At 39.9% G+C, this 24,008-nt stretch overlaps 1 long non-coding RNA gene across 11 annotated transcripts in view; it reads left to right on the forward strand.

Moving 5' to 3' along the window:
• LOC135279605 (uncharacterized) overlaps nt 1–17,993 on the forward strand; it is a 99,177-nt gene extending 81,184 nt beyond the window's left edge. For 3 of the 11 annotated variants that reach the window (XR_010346823.1, XR_010346824.1, XR_010346826.1), the window contains exons 2-5: nt 3,804–3,888; nt 7,793–7,958; nt 8,277–8,372; nt 12,299–17,993. This is a non-coding gene — a long non-coding RNA (uncharacterized LOC135279605). Of the gene's footprint in view, nt 1–3,803; nt 3,889–3,991; nt 4,821–7,792; nt 7,959–8,276; nt 8,373–12,298 lie in introns of all 11 variants that reach the window. The other 8 variants (XR_010346830.1, XR_010346829.1, XR_010346827.1 and 5 more) reach the window with 8 other exon arrangements.
• The last annotated feature ends 6,015 nt before the right edge of the window (nt 17,994–24,008 follow it).

A 24,008-nucleotide genomic window follows, 5' to 3' on the forward strand; every position in this document is an offset into this window, starting at 1 on the left:
TACAAATAATGGTGATGAAAGTGGCATAAACAAAGGTCTTTTTGTGAAATGCAGGAGGAGAAATTTTATTTCATTTATGATACTACAATGCCTCAGACAGTCTAAACACTGGGATATATATCAGGCTGTCAGTGTGTCTTCAAAGCCTGAGTAAAGTCATGTCCTTAGCAAAGCAGGAAGACCTCTGAGTACCTAGCAACATTTCCCTAGTTCAAATTTATATTTAGGAATACAGGCTAAAAATCAGTGTTCAAAGGTATTTGAAAATGCAGGTAACAATGTTGCTTTGTTTGGTTTTGTTTTTTTTTACTGTTTTGTTTGCCTTTCACGTGTGTGGAATATTCAGATAGGACATAGAGCTAGCCCAAACTGCGATGTGTATAAAAATAACGTGAAGAGTTTGAAAACTCAGTAGAAAAGGTGTGTTTAGTCTTTTTTTGACACCAAGCTGAGCCTTTTTTGACCATGCATGACCAAGGAGCCTTCCCAACAAATGAGCAGTCCCTGCCAGGGAGGGTTGGGGCACCAAGCAGTGGCTGCTGTGTTTTGTTGGGCCAGGGAAGTGCCCATGGTGCTGTGTTCTCACACCCAGCAAATCCAGCTGTGTAAATCCAGCCAGGGACTGAAGCACTGAAGTCTGCTCACTGCTCTTCAGCCCATAGCAGAAGGACTCTCACAATGGAAGATCATCACCTCAGCAAGGCCTGGGAGAGGTCTTGGGAGGTCTGGGAGAACCCAGGTCCTTGGTCTCCTCTCTTCTGGATATAAAGGAGTTTCTCCCAGTGTAGAAGCCGTGTCCTGTTTTGATTTGCTTTCACAAACACAAAACACTCTTGTTTCCATCTTAAATGCTTTGATACTTATTTTAAGACCAGCTTTTGTAATTCTTAAAAATGGATTGGGTTTTTGGTCATTGAAATGGGAAGACCCTGATGATTACCAATTTTATTAAGAAACTCTTGTAAAATAGAGATCCTCACACGAAATTAGGAATGCTGCATTTTGACAGGGTTTGCCAACCCCAAACCAAAGCTGTGAGCTGTGAACTTATCAAGTAAGTTTGCCATGAATTTCTTAATGGTGTTATAAATAATATTTTAAGCGCTATTGAAAAATTATAGAGGCTGCAAAAATTTTTAATTCTGTGCAAATGGGGGGAAATCCAAATACCTCCTTGGGCATTTTTGCTGTTTGTTCCAAACCAGAAGCATGTAGAGCATATATAAGGTATAAATGATGCAAGAGAAATTGCCTTTGACTTATTTGATGTAAGAAGATATGATTTTATTTGTATTAGTTGCATTTTAAAAATTAAAAATTTCAAGTCATTTTAAAACATCTCTAAATAGAGGCTTATACATTACTGAATTGTTACTAAACCCAGAATTTTGTTTTTCCACTTGAGTCTATTTACACAGTACAACAAATAGGTTGAAATGAAGACTCTAAAGATTGATAGGTATCTAAGGTGTCAAATTATATGTATTTTTACTAGTTCACTGTAATGTAATCATTAAAATTTTATTAAGTACAGGGGGTTAAATTGCAGTTCTAAACCTGAGAGAATGCACAAGTCCAAAATCAGAGACTGTTTACAATAAACTTCCAGTACTTTTGTTTCCTTTTTGCATCAGGGTGGCTGCACATCTCAGGAGAGATTGCCAACTACAAATATGAAAACATTGTATTTATTTATTAATCAAATGTGAAAAATCAAAGCAGCAGGGTTACAGCTGAAACTTGGGGCTGCAGGTGCTTATATGAGAACAAAAATTTTTCATAGAAATCCCTGGATTTCAGCTTCCTTTGATACTAAGAAGAAACATAAATGTTGACAAAGGTAAAACAGTGTATTATTTAAGTAATCATAGGGGACAGAGAAACTACAAAACTAGAAAGTTCTACATAAAAAAATAAATAATTCTTCCAGTGTTGGGGTTAGTCATTAGTAGATAAAACCTTGGGAGATTTGAGTTACACATGGATCTTCCTGTGGAAAGCTGGAGTAATAGAATGTGTTTATTTGTGGTGAGGACAGTGTTAGCAACAATAAATATAAACAAACCAGCAATCAGTTCAAGAAAAGGATGGGTTTGCCAGTAGGTCTTGATCTCTTGGGGCTTTTTTTCCTTCTGTGGACTTTCATCCTCAGCACATCTTTGTTTTCTCATCTCTGACATGATAATAAGATTTTGCAACATTTCTCACTGACCATGTAATGATAGAGCCAAATTTTGGGGATTCATGGCTTCTGACCCTCCACAACTCCTCCTGGGAGCTGGGACAGCAGGTCCTGAGTTTTAAACAGTCTTTTGACCAGAGAAGAGTTCTGAATATTTAGTTTAAAAGTGCGAGGGTGTGGGATTCTAAATGTTGACTGGGTGTAAACATGTAAAGGTTTTATGCTGCTCTGTAGTCTGCTTTCAGAAGCAATCTGGTGGAGGTGGTTGTTAAAACATTTTTAATAACATTCAGTGCCATGAGGTACAAATGGAGTGTATTCCCTGCCAAATCATTACATTTTGTCTTTTTGCTTTTGGCTGAGTGCAATAACCCCTCTGCAGCTGAATACTTGTTAAATTCTGTACTGAGTATTTGGCCATGTGAGGAGTCCACAACTCTTAGCATTGGGACCTTCAGTGAAATATAAACTTTGCTGTTGGAGCTTCATTGGTGATAGTCTTGCTTTTTAATTAGATTTAACTAAGTTTGTAGGTGGCATCCTGCATTTTGAGGGCTTTTTGGTTTGAGGAAAAGGGTTAGAGATGCACTAAAATGAATCAGTTTTAACATCTCATGCCAGAAACCTCTTTTAACTGAAAGCAGAAAGTATTTAAGTTGGTTTTGGTCCAGAATGAATCATGGTCTCTACAGGAAATCACAGCAGATGAGTTCTATTACAGAGTATCCATGAGTGCCACATGAGTTACATGTATTAACAGGTATTTGTCCATAATAAATTAGATTAATGACACAAAACACAAGGCCTGGACAACTGGGGGTTCCTAAACCCACTTCTCAATTAATTCATCATCACTTTATACTTTCAAATATCCAAATTAGTACATGTATTTCTTAATACTGGAGAGTTTGGGAGAGTGTGGAATTCTGACATGACTTTTCATTCTTGCACATTTTGTGCATTTCATGGGAACATGAAGCCAATATTTTTGTAATTTATAGATAACATAAGTAGAATGACTATTTTTGGAAATGTTGCTGATCTTATGCTGAAGTGTTTGTGGCATTTTTTTGGGGGGGAGGAAGGCCCATTTCTGAAACCATTTAAGATGCTGAGCAATTTTAGGAATAAAAAAGTCTCTGATAAATCCTGTATAAATATGGAAAAAAAAGAAAAAATTGAGCAGAGGTCTGGTTACCCACATTATTTACTGATCAGAGATTCCAAGTATTTTAGATGCTCTAGAGAATTAGATGTTTTAGACTTTATTTCGACAACAAATCCCTTTGAAGCAAATTAAGTCCATACTTTATAGTTGTGGTATTAGGACTTAGAATCCCTTTTTATGACTTTTTTTCCACATATAGAAATTATTAATGTCCTTGTTGCCTTCCTGAGCACTGCTGTGTATTTATTGTTATCAGCCCTATGCTGGCCATTAACAGTCAGGGTAAAAGAAAATCTCTGCTCATTTATGGAACTACAAACACACACCAAGGTGCATCTCTTTTGAAGTACCTATTTTAAGGCTGCTTGTCCATGGAAGCTCTTCAGCTAAGGAAAAAAAAAAAGTGAGAGAATGATGTATTCTGAAAAATATTCTATGTGGTTTTTTTTATAGAGATATGAGAACTGATGCCATGTCACAGTAAAACTTGAGGTTTGAAACCCTTTTGCCCTCTGCCTGCTGTTGCTTTTTAATTGAGGTGAGAACAGGAATAAGCAGGGTACAGTCTCATGTGAAAAATATTTTTAACGTTAAATTTATGTGGATGAACCTTGATACAACTGTATATAATTTTCTTCTAGTGAAAGCAGGATTTCCTTGCCTTTCCCCACTGCTGCATCTCCTAAACAGAGAGGTGAAAGAAAACTATGAAGCAATCATCCATAGTCTGAGCATGTATAGAACACGGAGACTCCACTGCTGTGCTTAAGGCCAGTTGGCAATCGCTGTCCAGAGGGAATGGAGGGGTTTGGGATGGAATTCTGTTTAAAAAGCCAGCTCTGCTCTGCTCTGCTCTGCCCTGCTCCTCCCAGGGAGAGGAGGGACCTCAGCCTACACCACAGCCTTTGGCTGCAGCATCATCTGTAAAGATACATGAGGCAGGGTTAGGAGGAAGGCTATGTTTTGCAAAGCATTTAAATGTCCTAAATTTCAGTTCCTTCCTAAGGAACACTCAGGGGTTGTGCAGAGCTCTCTGGTTGCTCTGAAAGGGCCCTGCAATCCAGGGTTGTCCATGGTTGTAAATCCACTGTGTCCCAGGTGGGCTGTGCCAGGGAAACTGCACCTGGAGACACAGCATCCCAGGAAATGTGGTGTGTGGCTTGTTAGGAAACACTCTGAGGTCCTCAGGCTTTAAAATGCAGGAGAGGGATTTCCTGGGTGAATTTTAGCTTCTTCCCACTGTGTGTTTAGAGAACTCACCTTCCATGCCCAAGGGGTGAGTGATGATCCAGACCAACATTTGGCAAGGCTGCTTCCGACCCAGACTGAAGTTCTTCTCTTGAGTCACAAACAGAAGCCAGCATTATGTGCTTCTACAGCCACGAAACAACATTTGAATCCCAAAAAAACATCCCCCTCAGTATCACTACTGTCTGGCAAACAGTGAGACAATGCCCTCCATAGCTGTAGGTAAGTTCTTAGAAGTTCATCCTTTTCCTGTCTCAATTAACCAGCTCTTGCCTCAACTTAGGTGCGGCCACCTCCATTTTTTTCTTTTTTTTTCCCTGTCAGACTAAGTGTCTTAAATTTGTGGGTCTCTCCATGATATTCATGTGTTTGATGTTGAGAAGAGATGGGCTGTAAAAATTCTGGCATAATTTAGGGCTCCTTGGAAGTATCTTTTGATATGTAATCAGCTGTGTCTGATGCTGAGGAGAGCAAGCTGTGCTTTAGAGATAGGTTCAAAAGTGTTGCTGTGAGACTACAGAACAGGGGACTTCCCACTTAAATGGAAGATTGACTTCTCATGTATGTTATTTAATGGTGGCTTAAATCCTAAAACTTTGGGTTTTACTCCTTTCCCAATTTAATTTTCCCCTTCTTGTAAGCTAGACAGCTAGATAATAAAAACCTAGGACATAGAAAGGACTAAAAGTGACCACTGGCTTTGTGGAGACCCTGCTATGAATAGATGCCTCATTCAAAGTAGTCCCACTGCTGTGAATTGTACATCCTACCAGGAGGAAAACAATGGGATGAAATACCAGCAGCAATAGTGGAAGAGTTATTATAGGCTCTGGGGCTGTAATCCTCTGGAAAGTTTCATCACTTTGCAATGAAGCAGAGGTTTGGAGTGTGATTTTTTTTTCTAGTTGAGTTGGTTGGTTAAAAGGGTGAAAGAAATCCGGGCTGCCTACCTGTGATCCATGTCAGGGATAGGTAATGGCAGTGCTGATTGTTCCAAAGGGGCTGGAGGTTGGGATGGCTGTATGGAGACCCAGGGGTGGGCAGGAGCAGGGAAAAGTCAGGAAAACTCTCCCCATCCCTACAGGATGGACTTGTAAAACACAGTTTGTATTTGAAAATGGCTGTGGCCTTATGTTATATTTCTTAAGGGCTGTGTGAGGTTCTCAAAAAAGATGGACCCAAAATAAAGAGGAGACCAATAGCTAAAATTAAAAACTGTGATCTCAGAATACTAAAGCCTATCAGTGACACTGATGTGAAGGGAAGGACTATAAAACACAGTAAAATAACTTAGAGACAGATTTAACAGTCATGACTAGATTTTAAATAAATAAACAAACGAATAAATAAATAATTTTAACAACATCAATTTTATTGAAAGTGGTTTAGGTAATAAGTGGTTGTAAATAGCTGAAATTCTTTGGTTTATGATTATTGATATATTAACAGGAAAAGCTGACATGGGTAGCTGTGTCAGCTTTGGTCTGACCCATCTGCAACGGGTTTGTGTTATGCCAAAGCTTGTGGATCAGTCAGAAATGTGGTACAAAAAGGAGGATATTTCCATCAGTAAAACAGCAGAATGTTCAACATCAAAACCTGAGAACTACTCAAAGAGAGTCCAGTGCATTCTGCCTAGAGCTGGCTGCTTGTTGGAAGTTGAGATGAATATTCTGCACTCTGCCCTTATCCTGAGTTATTAATAAAAGGGAATCAATATTTTCATTATTATTACTGGTGCTTGGCAAAAACAGTCTGGCAAACTTCTGAGTCTTTTTTGAAACTGATGGCTCTGTTGCATCACCAATAAATTATTTAGCTTCTGGAGGGGCAGGGGATTTTAAGAGGCATCTCAGCATCTCCTGTTGATGTTCTTTGTTGATTCCCATAGCAGCCTATTTCCTCTAAAGCAACTAATACTCCTACTTAGGAGATGTTTAATTATGAATTCCCCTGCCTTATAAAACACCCAAAATGTTGTACTTAGTCCTTAGCACTAGGGAGGACTGGGTTTTTTTCTGGTTCTAATTCTCTTTCCTTATAACATGAGCTGCTAAACCTGCTGATCCAAATGTCAGGATCTGTATGTGTCTGTGCATCAAACCCCACCCAGACATGCAGGGGCCATGGATTTGATGCTCAGATGAATCAAATCACATTTGCTTTTTTTCTCCTGTAGTATTTTTCTGCTATTAAAAAGTTCAACCCTCAGGCTGGTCTGAAGCTGTACAGAATTCCTGTGATTTCAGGGGAAATCTTTGCATGTAGACTCACAGAGGATATTTTAAAGAAACTGTATCTGTAGTGTTGTCTGGCTTAATATAATGTTGCTCTAAGGACCACACTTTGAAAAGCTCCACTTTCCTCCTTGAATGGCTGATTTGTTGGATTGATCCTTTTTTTTTCAGACAGGAGGAGAAAAACTCTAATACTGTGGATGTGGGTGTTTAAAATAGTTAATGTGATGGAGCCTGGGCATGTGAGTTGAGGTTTTAATTTGTTAATGATTCTAGCTATGTTGTGCAAGGCTGAATGAAGATCACAAATCCTTGCAAATTTACAGTTTGGGGTTTTTTTCATCTTACAAATTCAAGACTTCCATAGATATATATATGATTTGGGATGCTCTGTATCTCTCCTTTCCCATTCAGGTACAAAAAGTATATTATATTTATCATATCATATCATATCATATCATATCATATCATATCATATCATATTTGTAATGATTATAGAAATATCTCAGCAAAACTAATAAAATATAAAAAATATAAAAACAATGAGAATTTAAAATATACACAATACTGAATTTTATTGGTTCAATTCTAGAAAAGTGATTTTTAGCAGAACAAAGACTGCCACCAAGGCCACTAATCCACTAAGGCTTGTAGATGCAGCTTTTGAGTTTCTGTCCTGCCATTTGCCATTCTTCATGGCTGAAACTCTGCTGAAACCACTTTAAACCAGTGCTTCTCATTCCTTTCCAAGCCATGAGGGAACCTATTCTCTTCAATATTGCTTAAATCCAGGACTTCCATTTATAGAGGAACAGAGAATTCTCACTACAGGGAGCTTGTAAAGAATTTGGTATGAAATGATGCAATTAGGCAGTTGTGGAAATGAAGATGTTGGAGCATAAGAGAACAGGAGTTTGCAAGGCAGTGTCTTCTATTATTTCTAATAGGATTTCTTAGGATTAATGGATGAGTAAAAAATGAAAACTGACAGCAAGGATGCCTCTATCAAAAGCTGAACAATTCTGTAGATCCTGGTCTTGGAAATATTGCTGGCCTGGAATTGGACGTCTCTCACCCACTCCCCCCAGCTGAACACTAAGCAGCTCCCAAAAAGAGCATGCAGGTGATTTTTTCACTTTCACAAACAAGGATTAGATGAATCTAAGGAGATTATTTTTGGAGTTGACACTGAATCTTTGCTGAACCACACTTAGGCTGCTAAGTTTAGTAAGGGTGCACTGATAACATTTAGGTTGTCACTGAGATGAGTCTTTGGCTGGGTTTGCCCAAATTTGGGTTCTTTGGTGCAAACAGCTGAATGAAACCAATGAAAAAAGGAGGAGAGCAATGCTCAGGTTTGTTATGATGTGGAAATATGCAATTATGTGGAAATAGCAAGTTTTCAGTTAAGAAAGAAATTTTTTTTTGTTGTGTTTTTAAGGAGAGAGAATCAGAAGAAGGGTGGAACTCCAGTGGGGGAAAAAAAGAAGCAGTGACAGAAATACAGCAAAGCAGGACAGGGTGGCTGGCAGGGAAGGTAAGGGATTTGAGGAAATATTTAATAATCTTGTTCCTGTTTGGGGCTGAACTGGTGTGGTTTCATACCATGAACAAAGGTGCTGTTCCATGTGGACATGGTGTCCAACTTGTTCTGGAATCGTCACTTAAACTCTAATCAAAGCACCTTTTGTTTCAGCAATTAATGCATATTTCATGTCCTTGTTTTGGTCCTGAACCAATCACACAAACGTGCTGCAGTGGAGGTTTTCCCAGAATGAGGATTTGTGTCCCTTTCCCTGTGTCACACCAATAGGAGGGAGCAGGGCTGTTCCTTCAGCCCAGTCCCAGTGTCAGGGCTGTGTGTCCTGAACCTGTCACCTCTGGGCTCAGCACAGGATTTCTGCCAAGCAGACTTTCCTTCTTGGTTAAAGCATCACTGCTTTCATCCTTTTTAAGCTTTCCAGGGTTATTGCTTATGTCAGCAGGATTGGACATTGCATTACTGCCCCAAAATGACTGCAAATTTCCTTAAAATTGTAGCAGTTCTGAACACCATGCCAGCCTGAGAACCTGTACCAAGAAGGCACCAGCAGCAGCTGTGTTTGTTACTCAGACTGGACTGCAACTCTGAGAAACATTTTTAAAATTATTTTTTAAAAGGCTTTATAAAGAAATGAATTGTATTTGAAAGGTATTAACTGAAACATAATACAATAAAAGTAGTCCAGCTATGAAAATGACAGGTTTGGTATAAACAGGTGCATATTTGAAATCTGAAAGGCCAAAATTTGTTATGACAGTAAAATATTCTAAATTTCATATTAGCTAATGAGACACTATGACCTGGTCTCAACTGGCTTTAAAATTGCAACATAAGAAATTGATGGAGGAAGGAAAAGAATAGGAAAATGAAATTTCAGGAACTGCTACTGTAGGAAGGGGTTTAAGCAATTTGTAGATAAGAGTGTGTCCTTCTCTCTTATGGTTCAGAACCGTGTGACTAAAAGTACCTTGTAATTGTCTGCTCTCTGCTAAACCCCTGCTGCTGGAGCCCATTGGAGTTTCCAAATTTTCAGGCAATTCAGATGATGTCACCACCCCAAATTTGTTGGGTTTTCATGGCTTCCCATTTTCCTTAAAATCAAATTAATCCAGGACACCTGGAAATAATATTTAGTCCTGATTATGAATGTATTGCCTCCCATGAAACAACTATTTTTAAAATATAAATAAGATGCTAGTTTTATTTTTTTATCATTAGGAATGGCAGAATGCTTCTTCCTGGGAGAAAAATCTGCAGTGCCAATAGTGGCAAGTATCAATTGCCTCTGTATTTCAAGCTAATGAAATAAACTACATTTGGTTTATGATAAATAACCTTGTATTTCACTAAACCTTCAAATATTTTACTGTTATTAATCTAAAAACCATCAAAGTTGTATACTACATAGAATCTCCATAGGAACTTGATTTATGCTAAGATGCATTGTAAAAAAAAAAAAAAAAAGAAGAAAAACACAAAACTTGTTAAGCCACATAAAAAATCCTGTTAAAAAAAAGTGAAGGAAAACAAACCCCAAACACCATTTGGGAGAAGTTGATGTTGTCCAGGTTTCATGTGTGGGTGAAAAGAGCCATTGAGAGCAAAGCTGATTGGATTGAACTGGTCCAACCCCCCTGGAGGGGCCTTTGGGATGTGGAGGAGCTGGGCTGGGCTGGGCTGAGCTGGGCTGCTGCCCAGGCCTGGCTGATGGGGAACGGCACAACTGGAACATGAGTCATTCCCCCTTCTTCTCCTCCTGCCTCATGTTAGGCAAAACACATTGCCCATGATAATTTATGAGTAATAATGTTAATTGCCAGCTCTGTGTAATTGGTGTGGTTCAAGTATGGGCTGTTAATTGTCGTTTGTATCAGAGCCTTGACTTTTCTGAGCAGCCATAGAATGTGAGTTTTAATTACCACGTTCCTTGCTGCCATAAATGTTCACGAGTGATTTAGGAAACACAGGATGCCAGAACAGGTTTTGACAGGTTTTTTTGCCTTGCAAGCCCTTCAGCTTGCTGGGGAAAATAACTTCAGTAAAACCAAAGCAGCACCATCAAAACATGACAAATAGAGTCACAGCTATGCTGCAGCTTCTGTAAAAGGGAGATCTTTATTTGGCCAAAAACTTGCTATAAAGATGGGTTAGTGATGGCAAAACAAATGAATTAGGAAATACACATTTCTTTACTTTTAACTGGTTTCTCTGTCACAAGAAAATGGGTAGGTTTGAAAATTCATAATTTTTGTAAGTGAAATATAATTCCTGGAGGGGTGTGGTTGGGTTTTTTGTTTGTTTGGCTTGGTTGGTTTTTGTTTTCTTTTTTTTTTCCCCTTTTTTTCCCCCCTTTTTTGTTTTGTTTTAATTAAATGTAACTGAATCTGTATTCAGCAAAGACTAGAGCTGGTTGTCAGTAGCTGATTTGGGGTCACTGATGGCAAGGTAGACTGCAGCTTGCAATTTGAAGGGTACATAAAGCACTGGCTGTGTTCCACAGTATGCATTGGTAAACTGCAGACTGCAGTAAAACCTCCCTGTTGCAACATAAATATGGCATGAAAGTTGATTAACCAGGTTTATGTTGTTAGCCAAGCCTGCAATCCTTCTGGACTAAAAGGATAAAAATTAAAACTAACTTGTTTAACGGCAAAATAGTGAGCCCAGGTTAGAAAAGGCAGAGGTTTGGACATTGAAGTTCCCAGCAAGATGAGCAGTTATTTGTTCTATCTGGTGCCTTGCTTAATTTTTTTTTTTTTTTTTTTTTTTTTTTTTTTTTTTTTTTAATCATTTGAGGAAATGTTGTTTGTGTGTCTGAGTGGAAGTGTGGAAGTGTGGTAGGAAGTGTGGTAGAGTCTTCCCCTGCCCTGAGCTTACTGTGTGTGCTCCTGAGGAGAACTGCTCATCAGGAACATTCGCTTTGGAACTGGAGCAGTCCAGTATCTCTGAGACCTCCATTCTGCTGTTTGGAGTGTCCTCAAAGCCATGCCCTGCCCACCAGTCAAGTTTGGAATAAACTTTCACTCGTTGTGCTGATACATTTGAAATTGAACCTTGGTATTGCAGCGACTTTATGGATCAACGTGATGACAATTAAATATTCCAGATGTTGGTGGTGTTTTTCAAAGTGGCTATTTAGGAAAGACAGTGTCTGAAGGTAAATTTATTACCCCAGATTCTGGAGTGGGAAAGGTGTGCTGAGGCAGCAGCTCTGCCCCATGAAGGACTGAATTTGATGTATTTATTCATTATATGAGCATGAAATCAAGGCATTGTCTGGCTGACATGGGGCCCTATTAGTGGCAAAATGGGCTCAGTAGGAATCTTTCCCCTGGATCAGAAGCAGCCCTGCTGATTTGATTTATGTTTGCTGAATTCTGCTGGCTGTCCTTGCGAAGTTTTATCCCTAATCAATATGGGCAGAGCCCTGGCAGTGGAGCAGCTCAGGAAATGCAGGAGTTTTATGTGGCTCTGCAGAAAGCCCTGGGGTGTGTGGTAGATAAAGGGGAACAGTTCTCATCTCCTGAGCTCTAAAGGCTCCATGTCTTTTCTTTCCAATGAAAGACTCCTGTTTATTAACTCTGACTCCTGCAGAACTCCCCCATCCAGGTTGAATCTGCAGCACAAAATCACTTTGTTTCGAAAGAAATATGATTTTCTGCTCCCAAATGGATCCTGTCTTAACTACTTTTGTACTTATCACCTGCTTCTTCCCCCTTGTCCTGCTCCTTTTGGTCACATTTAAATTGCAAGGCTCTTTTTTAATCACTCAAGTGTGATTGAACCTAAATTCAGGGGAGATCTCTGCTCAGCATTGCTGTTTTTGTAGCAGGTCCACTGCATATTGATGTTTGGCATAAAAAAACAAGGGACGTTGCCTATTTTAAGTGAATATCCTATTTTTTTAATTGAATTGTCAGAGTCCTAATTCAGTAACCAGAATATGAACTTATTTCCATTGATTGCTGAACAGTGTGGTAAGTAATGTGCTCTTGCTTGCTTTTGAGATTCAGAAATTAAGCCTATTTATTTAAGATTTAAACTAATTATAGTTGCATAATTGTGCAATGTATGGAAACAGAATCTCTCCTAAAGAGCTGGTGGGGAAATAGAAGTTTAATTTGAGCCCACATTAGCTATTATTGGAATTTCAGTAGAATAGAGACTGGTCTGAAAGTATAGAAATGGTTTGGTTTATCCCAGTCTCTTAAAGTAGTATTATGAATATGAATACTTTTATGTAATCAAGCCAGCTGTATCCTGGGAAGGTGAAAGACTGGGTGTATTAAAGCCAAATACAAAAGCCCATGTTCTTCTGGGGATGGTGGTTCTGACACTGCAGGGCCAAGGTCAGGAGCTCTGCAAGCTGAGACACAATAACCTGTCAAGATTTACTGGTATTAATTAGGGCTTGCAAACAAATATTATAATATGCACATAATTCCTTCATTCTGTTCTGCTAATTCTTGTTCTGCTAATTCACTGTTATAATAAGCATGCTAAAAATAATACTATTTTTAAGGTCAATGAAGAATCAAACCTTGTATTTATTTCTTGAGAAGAAGCCAGGAATTTTGTTTATGGAACCCAGGAATCTCTGTTTATGGAATTTATGCTGCTTTTCTGTTTGGAAGGAGGGATGGTGTAAAAGAGATTCTCACAACACAAACAGGAGTGGGGGATGTTTTTAGATTGTCTTGTAATTCTCGGGAGGAGTGAGAAGTAAAATTATCCACCTTAGAGAGAAAACACTTGCAGCAAGGAAATTCTGGTTCAAGCCTTAACTGCGAGGCAGCTGAGAGCAGCTTTTGCAGGCAGAGGAATGCCACGTGACTGTGGTGATACAAATTTTATTTCAGGAGCACTTAAGAAGCATATGCTAATGTTTTGTAAGGGAGGATGGTTTTGGAATGTCCTTTGAAATGAGAATCTCTGCCATTATTTAAATAGAACGTGTGTTTGCAGCGTGCCTTAATTTATGTCTTGTCAAGGGCAGATGAGACAATTCTTGTCTGTCGACATGAGATACAGGTGCCTGGAAAGAAATGCAAGGAAATCCAGCACTGAGTGCTTTGGTGTGGCTCTGTGGCACCTTTGCCCTGCATCCTCACCCATCTGGAGCATCCTGCTGCCCAGAACATGCACCTGCCCCAGAGGCTCTCACACACCCAGGGCGCAGTGCTCCTTTGCAGAATAAACCCAAACACACCCTCCATGCTGAGGCTCCAACCAGTACAGAGGTGTTCTGCTGTTCCTTCATGCAAGAGGAGCTTGTGTGAATTCGTGCTTCCAGATCCTGATTGTTCAAGAGGCAGAATTAAAAGAGCAGGACAGCTTCTGCTGGTTCAGCTCTGCTTCTCTCAGGAGACCTTTGGAGCTGCTCCTCACAATTCAGTTGCCAGCTTTGGAGGGTGGGCCCTTCTATAAATGAAGTTGTAGCTCGAGACATCAAGAATGTACGTGGGAGTGGAGCAGCAAAGCTGAGGGAAGTATTTCTGTCATTTAGGAGTATGAGAAAGCACCTTTAGGTTGTTTTGAACTGGGATTTCTCTTCTGAGAATGCCTGGAAAAAGTGAGGAGCTGAGTTAGAGCAGAAGCAATGTATATGACATCAATATTACACCAGGAGGGGGAAACGCTCAGTGTGGATGTACTGGGGCACATATTGAGGAAAAATATTTACTGGGGGAGCAGAAAAAGAAACAACCCTTATGATCCAGGCTTTCTCATGGTTCCTGTGAGTCAGCTGTCCACACAGATATACAGAGAATTCCTGTTCCTTAAAATATGGGACTTTTTCTGCTACTGGCTCCGTTTATAATCTGGATACGTGGCTGGAAATCTAAAACCAAGCCCCAAAAGCCCCAGACTCTGCCAACACTTTACACAGTATGGTGGAAAAAATTTGAAGTGAAACAAAGCCCTTGGGTTACATTTCTTTAGAATTCCTCAGGTTTTGTTGTTTTCTTCAGAAGGTGCATTCTTGGATGCAGACAGGTTCAAGACTTCAAATTTCTAACAGAATATCAACAAAAATTTAAGATGGGTATTGAAATAACCTGATTTATTTTCCTAGTGATGGTACTGTTGGCATCTGGCACAGTTTTTTGTATTGTAGAATTATTGTCAGATGGTCTTTTTTTAAGGGCTTTATAAACAGTAGGATGAACTAAACCAGAATTTACCAGTGAAATCATATGGATTTCAGGGTGAGTATTCCAGAGGGGAGAAGATTAGAGCCTGACATCTATGAGGAGACTTAACAGCAAATGTAATATGAGACAGAGGCTGAGGAGGGAAGGTGATAGGGGGAAAAGGACAAAATTGTTTTATGCTGTTCAGCTGCCCTTTTTATTCAGCAGCAGTTGATATTCGTGTGTAATTATAGGGTAAAAACAGTCTCTATTTTAATGACATTTTAGAAAATAAAAGCTCAAGTTGGAATAGCCAATTGGACACTTGTCCATGAAGCTGAACCAGCCAAAACTATGTGATGCTTTAAACACTATTGGTTGTTTATGCTGGACCCTAAAATTGCAAAATTATTTGTATTTGCAACCTCATCAGATTGACTGAAAAACTTCCAGTGATCTTCCCTCTTCAGCTGTGGACAATACCTTAACTGCAGGGATGATGCCATGTGAGGTATTGTTAAATAAACCTAATTTTTTATTCATAATTTTACACTTTCATACAGCAATTATTTTCCTTTCCTCTTCATCTTCCCACATTTATACAGATCATGAGAAAGATATCCTTATGAAATTATATTTAACAATTGAGCTCTTAACACATTTCTGTCAAGGCTCTGAGCATATTGATGGTGACCCCCTTATTTAACAGTGATTATAATTGATTTCTCACTACTCTTAATGCCAGGCAATGATTAGAGAATGAGCTATGGCCAACTCTCTCGTGGTGAGATTTTTTTATCAGGCAGTACAAGATTGGAGTAGAACTGGAAGAGTATTTTATGGTATGAAAGCATTTATGACTATTAAAAAAAAAGTAAAATGTGCTCATTTTAAATGAGTCTACTGACAAAACATTTAGCAATGAATGCTACTGTTTGTGTTATTGTATCAGCTTTAAATGCCAAGCCAGATTATCAGTACAGAACTTGCAGTCTGGCTCCTTTTGGCACTGGATATTTGATATTACTTTACATTTTCCTTACCCTCAACAAGTCCACTCTTGATCCTGATCAGATGCTCTCTTTTCCAAAGGGAGAAGAGGAATGGGAATGACAGAACAATTGGGTTTAACTCTGCTGGGACTTCTCCTTGAGGCTTTCACAGGAATCATCAGAATTGCACACTGACGTGTGCACATATTTACATCTGACATTTGTACATATTTACATTTAACATTTGTACATATTTGCATCCTGACATTTGTACATATTTACATCCTGACATTCCCCCTGCAGGGGTGGTGGAGACTGGCAAGGTAACAGGATCTTCATCACTGGGCATGGCCTGGGAGGAAGGAATATCTCTGGATGAGGAGCTTTAGGAGGAATGCCCCCAGCCCTGTGGGGATCCTTGAGCTCTGTGCAGAACCAGCAGTGGGGGTTGCTTTGCTCTTCTCCTCAGGCTTCACAGGGTATGTGCACAGTTCTTCTCCCCCTGGAGAGCAAAACTCCTGCAGGAGCTGGGAGTTCCTCCAGCCTGACTATACCAGGGTCAGTTCTGGAAGTGTAGAGCAGACTGCAGCACCTGACTTCATAAATGAGCAATCAAACATTTGCAGAATATAAAAAAAATGTAGAGGAAATCCAGAGCAGCAGGAAAAACCACAGAATGGTGACCTCTTGTCCTGCCCCATCACCTTCCACCTTCCCCAATTCATCTTCTCAGTGTTTCTTTACTTTTTATTGTTTTTCTCTTTTTTTTATTATTTTTCTGCATGCCCCAGCTTGGCTAAATCTAGTTTTATTCTCATTCCAGCTCTGCCCTGTGCAGTCTGTTGCTGATTGCCATTTCTTCCAGATAGTTCTCAATATTCAGATCCCACCTACCCACAGCAAGATCTACTTTACATGGTTACTTACAGCAGACTTTCATTTGTAAACAATGAATGACTTTCATTTGTATACAAAATTTAATTGCTTTTCTTGCTTCCTGTGTTGCCTGTGCTATCTTTTTAGCCTAATGCCACACTACATCTGACAACATAAATGAGAAGGAATGGCATAAAATTTGAGGCTTTTGTTCAAAATATCATGTGGATTTGTGAAACTTTGATGTAAGTTTTCTTCTATGACTTAAAGTCTTAAGAAATAGCAATATAATTGTGTTTCCCAGCTTTTTAAAGGAAGGTGAGTGTGGGGAGAGTGCTGTGACACAGAGAAAAAACCCAACATTTAGTCATTAAAAATCCTCTGGCAGCATGGTATGAAATCAGAAAGTTGGGTTTTTTCATGTTCACTTCCCCACTTTGCTTTTTGGCAGAAATGAGGAAAGCTGTGCTCCCTGAACTGCTGACCTCAGTGGGACCAAAGCTGTGCTGGGGACCCCCAGGTTGAGAAGAGCGGGTCCTGACATTGATATTTATATTTTTTTCCTCAGAGCTTGTTTGGTTTTGGTGTCCAAGGCGTCCCCTGGGGCGGTGCCAGTCCCGCTGTGCCAACCTCGGTGGGGAGGGGACACAGAGGGGACAAGAGCTGTCTGTCAGAGCTGGATGGGTCTAACCCAGGTGTGGAACATCCTGGGAGCCCTGCTGTGCTCCCATCCCAAACCAGCATGCTGAGGAGCTCTGCCTGCTCAGATCTCCTGCAGTCTGGCTGCTGCAAGCCAGCCCTGCCCAAAGACCTCAAACTGCTCCTGCTCCATGAGCACTGATCCTCTTTGAGCACCCAGCTGTTCCTCAGCTTGCTCAGATTTTAATATATGAATATGCATGGCTATGAAGGAAAAGGAGAAAAGCCATCATTGATATCAGTGGTGCTTCACACGCCTACAAGCATAAATAAAGGTTTCATCACAAAGCATCACTTTGTCCTGTTCTCACTTTTTCATACATGATTTTTTTCTCTCTGCTCTTTCAGTTTTAGAGAGTTGGTGTGAGGTAGATCTCCGGGCACTGCAAACAGGGTCTGGGAGGGCACTTCTCTGTCCCAGCCCTGTATGTTTCCATTGCTGTGCTCTCAGCACGAGTGGGAGAAAGATCTAATGGGGTCCTCTGCAGAAACCAGCAATGTTATACAAGATCTAATGGAGAGCAATAAAAATTTAATTCCCAGGCACTTCAAGACTACACAAGAATTTGGGTATCGCACATCTGTGTTTTACTTAGGAACTTTTATGATTTTATTTTTATTTTATTTTTAAATCACTGTGGAAGTGTTGCTACAATAAAGGGTTTGGGGAACTCATCTCTGTTTATGACTCCATGTAGCTGGAGGTACTAAAAGAGCCCGTCTGGAGAAAGCTTTGAACAATCAGGGCCTCAGCTGCCTCTCTTTTTCTAAAAAGTCCTGAACTTGCAGGCTTCCAAAAGGAAAATGTGCTTTGCAGGGTGTTGTCTTTTGGTACAGTGATGATCAAACCAGAGGCTGGTGTGGGAGTAAAAAATTAAAAGCTTCTCTGTCTACCTTTATCTTTGCTCATTTCTTGGATATGTCCAAAAAAAAAAAAAATAGGCTAAAATGGCTTTTGGCTCTCCCTGTTTGTATTTCTGATCACCTTGAAATGACAGTGTCAGGGATTACATGTCATGGGGGCCGTTGTGGGATGAAATTTGAACCATTATAAACAGGTCTTCATTGTGGCCTGCTTTTGAAACTTGCTTGCACCAAACATGAATTATTTGAAAATACTTTCCAAGAGTAAAAGATTTAAGTACAAATGCAAATTTGAAGTGTTCAAGATTAAAGAATTACCTTTCCCAAAAGTAGAAAATAGTGCATATTGCTCTTTTTTTCTTGGTTTCTTCATATTATTTTTTCTTTTATCCAATTATAAAACTGGAGAATGAATACACTTGTTCAACAGTGGATGAGAACAGAAAGATTTGTCCACCAGCATTGTTAAATCAGAGAGATTTTTTAGTTCTGCTGTTATTGAGAAGTTGAATGGTTTTTCCAATGATTTGAACCGATTAAATATTTAAGATGTGGTAAATCTATATTATATATCTATTGTATATTAATCTGTATGTATCTAATGCATTCAGAGAAATCCAATCAACTGCTGAACTTTCTGTCCCATTAAAGAGTCTTTCAAATGTGCATTCCCAAGTTAAAATTGACTTTGTCAGCACAAATAAAAGTAAATGGAGAATATTTCTCTGTTGTGGATTTGTTTTGTTCTGATTTTTAAATATGTTATCCTAGTCACACCGATATAGTAGTTTAGTTTAGAAATTCAAGCTTTGAAGGCCCAGTTATAAAGAAAAAAAAAAATCATAATTTGATGGGTTTGGAGATCAGTTATCAGCACATAAAGATCAAGGTCAAGAGCAGGATGCTGAAGAAATGAAGAAAAGTCTCTGCAGAGGACTGGGGATGTGGAGCTTCCTGGATTTTGCAACAAGGCTCAGGGGCAAGGTGGTTATTAGGATGAATTTATGGCATCCTAAAGATGTTCAAGGCAGAGCACAATCTGAAACAAGGGCAGAATTTAGTCTGGGTCTTGCTCCCAGTTCTTCCTTTGAGCTGTTTTTTCTTCGAAGCTGCAGATGGGAAAAGCTGCAGGAGGGAGGACAAAGCTTCATCACGGCTCCCATGCCCTTAATTTGGACATGTCTGCATCTCAGATTATTATGGGCTAGGAGCTGTTTCTCCTCCTTGAGGAAAACAGGATATTTTTTAATATACCACAGGAGATTAAAACAAAGAGAGCACAGTGCTGCCTTGCTGAAAAATAGCTTCTAGATAAGGTCTGCTGCTCCCAGTCCTGGAGACTTATTGGGATCACATTTTCATTTGCAGTGAATGGAGAGGATGCCATGCAGGCTGTAATGGACAATCCTATAAGTTAAGGCCATTGAAAGTGTTACTGTTAAATGTGAAGTTTCAATAAGTTAAGCGTGTTAATTATGTTGTTGTTAAAATGTAAAACTTCTAATGTTACTGTTGATTTGAAGTTGTAATAAGCAAAGTTGTTGTTACAAGGTTGAACCTGTTAGTCCCTGCAGTTCACACCCACCCTTGTTACCTCCGTCAAATGCTGCCTCCACTGCTCTCTAAAATGGCGCCGAGGAAACCTCCCTGGGAAATATGCAAATCAAGAGGAAGTCAAGAGAATCTAACTAAAGACCCTGAAACCAACAAACTAAACTAAAATTTAAGAAACTAAGTGAATGGTTCTGCTTGCAAAAGGTACTCTTATTCAATTAGTGAGGTTTTAGAACTCACTGTAATTTCAACAGAACAGAGATGAAGTGAGGACCCTAGACTTCGAGCCAGACAGTTGTCTTCCTGGGCACGCTCGTGAGGACGGAAGCCCCAGTTCTGCTGTGCAGCAAAACTGCGTCACCTCCTCCTCCACGTTGCTACCGGGAGCAGTGGCGGTGTGCGCGACCCCTCGGGCCCCCACCCAGAGCTGATCCTTTAATAAAGGCACTGAAAAGGAGAAAGATCTCCTGCCCATTTTTATATCACAGACAATGGTGGGGTGCTTGGGCAAAAGCAAATCAGGGCTGATATGAAAAGATGTGACAAATTCAAGCAGGAGGGTGTTCCTGAATGTCTATGAAGGCTGCAGAGTCAGGCTCTTTATTTGAGCTTCATCTCAATTATGGTGGCCCCTGTTTAAATAAAGGACATAGTAATATTATTCTGATGGTTTGCTCAGTGCTTAATGAAACCTGTTTCTATTCTATTAGAATTGTGTCTGTTACAGACTGAAGACTGGGAGTTATCTCTATGAATTAGCTTTTCCTTTTCATTCTCACTAATAACTCTGTCTGTGGCACTTTGTTTCTATGGTAATGTTTGTGATGCAGCTTCTCCTTTTATTTTAAGTAGAATTCTGGAATGCTTGTAGGGACAAACACTTTTGGAATCCCATATGAGACTTTTCTGCAGGAAGATCACAAGATTTGACTCCAGAGGATGAAATAATCAGAAGAGCACAGCCATTGTCAGATGAAAATATTGTTTGACAAAATTAACAGGGAGGTCAGATAAATTTACTCAGAGTACTTGGAGAATAAATTGATCAAAGGATGGCTTAAAGGATGACATTTTTTTTCCTTCTGAATATAAACTCCTTAGAAATGCATATCCACCCCTGATTCCACAGCAGGGTTTTCTCTCCTGTTCACACCCTGGGAGGTATGAACTGAATCACCAGCTCCACACAGGGAGCAGATTAGGCAGAGAGTAGCCAGGAAACTGTGGAAAATTTTGAAGCTGAAATTGGTTTGGAGGACAATATTGTTTTTACTATTTAAAGCCTGTACAAAGCCACTGAGGATGAGTCCCAGGGAATGTGGGGGGACACATCTGCAGCCAGAGCTGGGTGTTCCTATACACATCATTTCTTGTGTACTTTTTAAATTTCCAGCTACTGCTCAATGGAAAAGTCATTGCTTTAAAGAGAATTAAAAGAATAGTAAAAACCTCAAAAAGGTAACCAGCCTTCCCAGTGCCGTGAATTTGGGGACAGTGGAGTCCCTATCCTTTAGAGCCCTTTTTGTTCAGCCCTGACAATTCTCCACATTGATGTTTCAATATTAGAAAATCTTTTCCTTGGAGCTCCAGGGTTACCTGAGGAGGGCTGGAGTTGTACAGAAGGGTTTGTATAGACACATAAGGTTTTTCAGGCCATGTATATTGTTTTTTTATGTAGATAAGGAACCTTTTAGTAGGGATTTTCACCCCCTTCTTTGCCTTTTATGTTTTTCTTGAGAATGTCAGGAAGGTTTTCTCCCAGCTGTGCTGTGGGATGTGACACTTCAGAGAAACAGATTCCCTTTCAGAGGGAGCTGCAGCTGAGGAGGCAACCACTGAAAAAATGGGGCTTGCCCTTAGAAATGCAGCTTCAGTGTTAAATTATGGAACAAATAACACTCCTTGATAATAAATACATCTTAGTAGCTGTGCTTCTGGGGGTTTTGCAAATGCTGAGAGTTGATTTCGTGCTGGAACACAAACAAGAGACTTATGAGCTTCCTCTGCCTCATTTTCATTAGCGCTGAGCGTTTGTGGTGCATGGGAAATTCAGGGTTGGGGCTGCCAGCTGAAATATGGGACATTAGGAGACATTAGCAGCAGCCCCATTTGCATTTTCACTCCACAAACACTCTAAAGATCAGCCTAATGCTCTTATAAATTGTGGGCTGCACTTGAGAAGCCCTTTAGTGTTGCTAGGAATCTTTATATGACTTGTCACTAGTACTGGGAGGGTGATGATGTTGGAAAAAGAAAAGAAACTCCTTGGCTCAGCCCAGGGCATGGATTTGGTTTTGGAAGTGGCCCTTATGAACAAGAACTACACATCTGCACACGTGTTCATCAGCATTGCTGGCACTGCTTTTTGAAGTTAGGAAGATTTAATTATTTTTTCCCAGGGAGGATCTGAGGATGTGTATGCAGATTAATCATATATACATGGAGGATTTGGATTTTTAAATTTTTATCATTTTGTTTTGCTTGTTTGGTTTATGACAATATTTTTGTAGAAAGGGTCAACTTAAAAAAGTATAAAGATAATAAGTAATACTCACATCAGCCTGTCAGCATCTAATTCAGAGAATACTTGATGGCTGAAACCCAAGATTTCTGATAAGCCCTAAATTGTTTTTATTCTACATCAAGATAAAATAAGCCTTTAATTTCATTTATCTATCAGTGAAAAGGCAGATAATAAAAGACACAGAAAGTCAATAAACACACTGATTGAGGCTTCAAATGTTAGAATGCTGCTTCTAATTCCTGCCAGAAAGCGTGGTCACATCCTGACCTATCTGCTGGGCTGCTCCTTGTTTAACTTCTGCCTGGAAGTTTTCTTGAGCCTGAAGAATTTTACAGACAAAAGTGATGTTCATAACTACATTTCTAGGTTATCTTTTTTCAAATCTGATTTTTAAAAATAGGGTGTGGTTTTTTTTCCCACCATGGAAAATGGATTCTCAGAAAGTTCATGAGTTGTTCCTTTTAATGGACTTCTAAAAGTCATGGACTGAGGAGGGATTGGGGAATAAAAATGTGTTTAGGTGAGCAAAAGAAAAGGAAAGTTTTTTTCTCCAGTTATCTGGGAACTAATTGTCATGTCTCTCTGTCACTGTATGTTATACAGCAATAAAATGCAATCTAAAATGTCAAAGGTGCATTTTAGGTAATGTGTAAATAAAAAAATTCTCTGTGACTTTGAGAATTTGTGTGTTAAAAGCCTGAGCTGTGAACATTGGGGGTCCTTCAGATACAATGTGCTTTAACAGGCCATACTTTATGTTAAACCAAGCACTTGAAATGCCAGAAACAAGACCAGTTTAATGATTTTTAGTCATAACTGTAATTGGGCTTGGGTTGTTTTTGTTTTTTAAACCAAAACAAACCCAACAGCAACAAAAAACTCCCCATAGAAGAAACACCCCTAGAAAATGAAACAACATTGTTAATAAGACAGTGAAGCTTGTTCAGGGGAACATGAAAGAAGAAAATCTGCCTTTAAGGATTTTAAGGTCACAGGTATCTTAATATGGGTATTTTGTATTAGGACAGGTGAGCAAGGCAGCTGTAATCACAAAAATGCCCTGTGCCAGGCAGGCCTGAGGGACCCTTAGAGCAGCCTGCAAAGGGGCTCAGGGCAAGGGGGAATGGGGCTCCCAGTGCCAGAGGCAGGGATGGCTAGGATCTTGGGAATGAGGAATTGCTCCCTGGCAGGGTGGGCAGGCCCTGGCACAGGGTGCCCAGAGCAGCTGTGGCTGCCCCTGGATCCCTGGCAGTGCCCAAGGCCAGGTTGGACACTGGGGCTGGAGCAGCCTGGGACAGTGCAAGGTGTCCCTGCCATGGCAGGGGTGGCACTGGATGGGCTTTAAGGTCCCTTCCAACCCAAACCACTCCATGATTCTGTGATTCTGGGTGAACTTTGATTAGAGGTTGACTTTGAAAGGTGATGATGACTCCAGCAATTCAGGGGAATTGCTGAATCCCTCATGTGTTCCTTGCTTCCTAGGGAAAGGGGTTCAGGTCAGAGCCCTGAACCTGTGGGTTAAAGAAAATGCTTCCTCAATGATAGGCAAAGTGTAGAGGCTCTGATGATCTCACACAGCTGATGGAAAACTTGAATATTTACTCTTGTTCATGCATTCTCTGAGTTTACTCTAAAGTCTGACATCTAACTAATATTGTGCTTCATAAGAGTTTGTGTTTTTCTTCATCAGCATTCAATAAATTTTTAAAGACAAATCTTTCCTAATTGGCAGTAATGAGCCAGTAAAACTTACATTTGATTAAGAGAAGACAGACACCCACAAGAGCTTCCTGTGCAGTTTAAACAGTACAATTCTAGAAGTTCACAGTCTCAGTTCTGAAAGCTGGCACTGCCCTGTGGGCTGCCCTGGGTGCTAAATCTGATTGGTTTTGTTTCCTTCATGTAATTCCCAAAGTTTAAAGCCTCTGTAGCTGTTCAGCTAAGGTGTGCAGGGCAGAAACCCCACACTTTTAAAACTGCAGGGGAG

The sequence above is a fragment of the Passer domesticus genome, chromosome 12, assembly GCF_036417665.1.
Source record: "Passer domesticus isolate bPasDom1 chromosome 12, bPasDom1.hap1, whole genome shotgun sequence".
Classification (NCBI taxonomy): Eukaryota; Metazoa; Chordata; class Aves; order Passeriformes; family Passeridae; genus Passer; species Passer domesticus.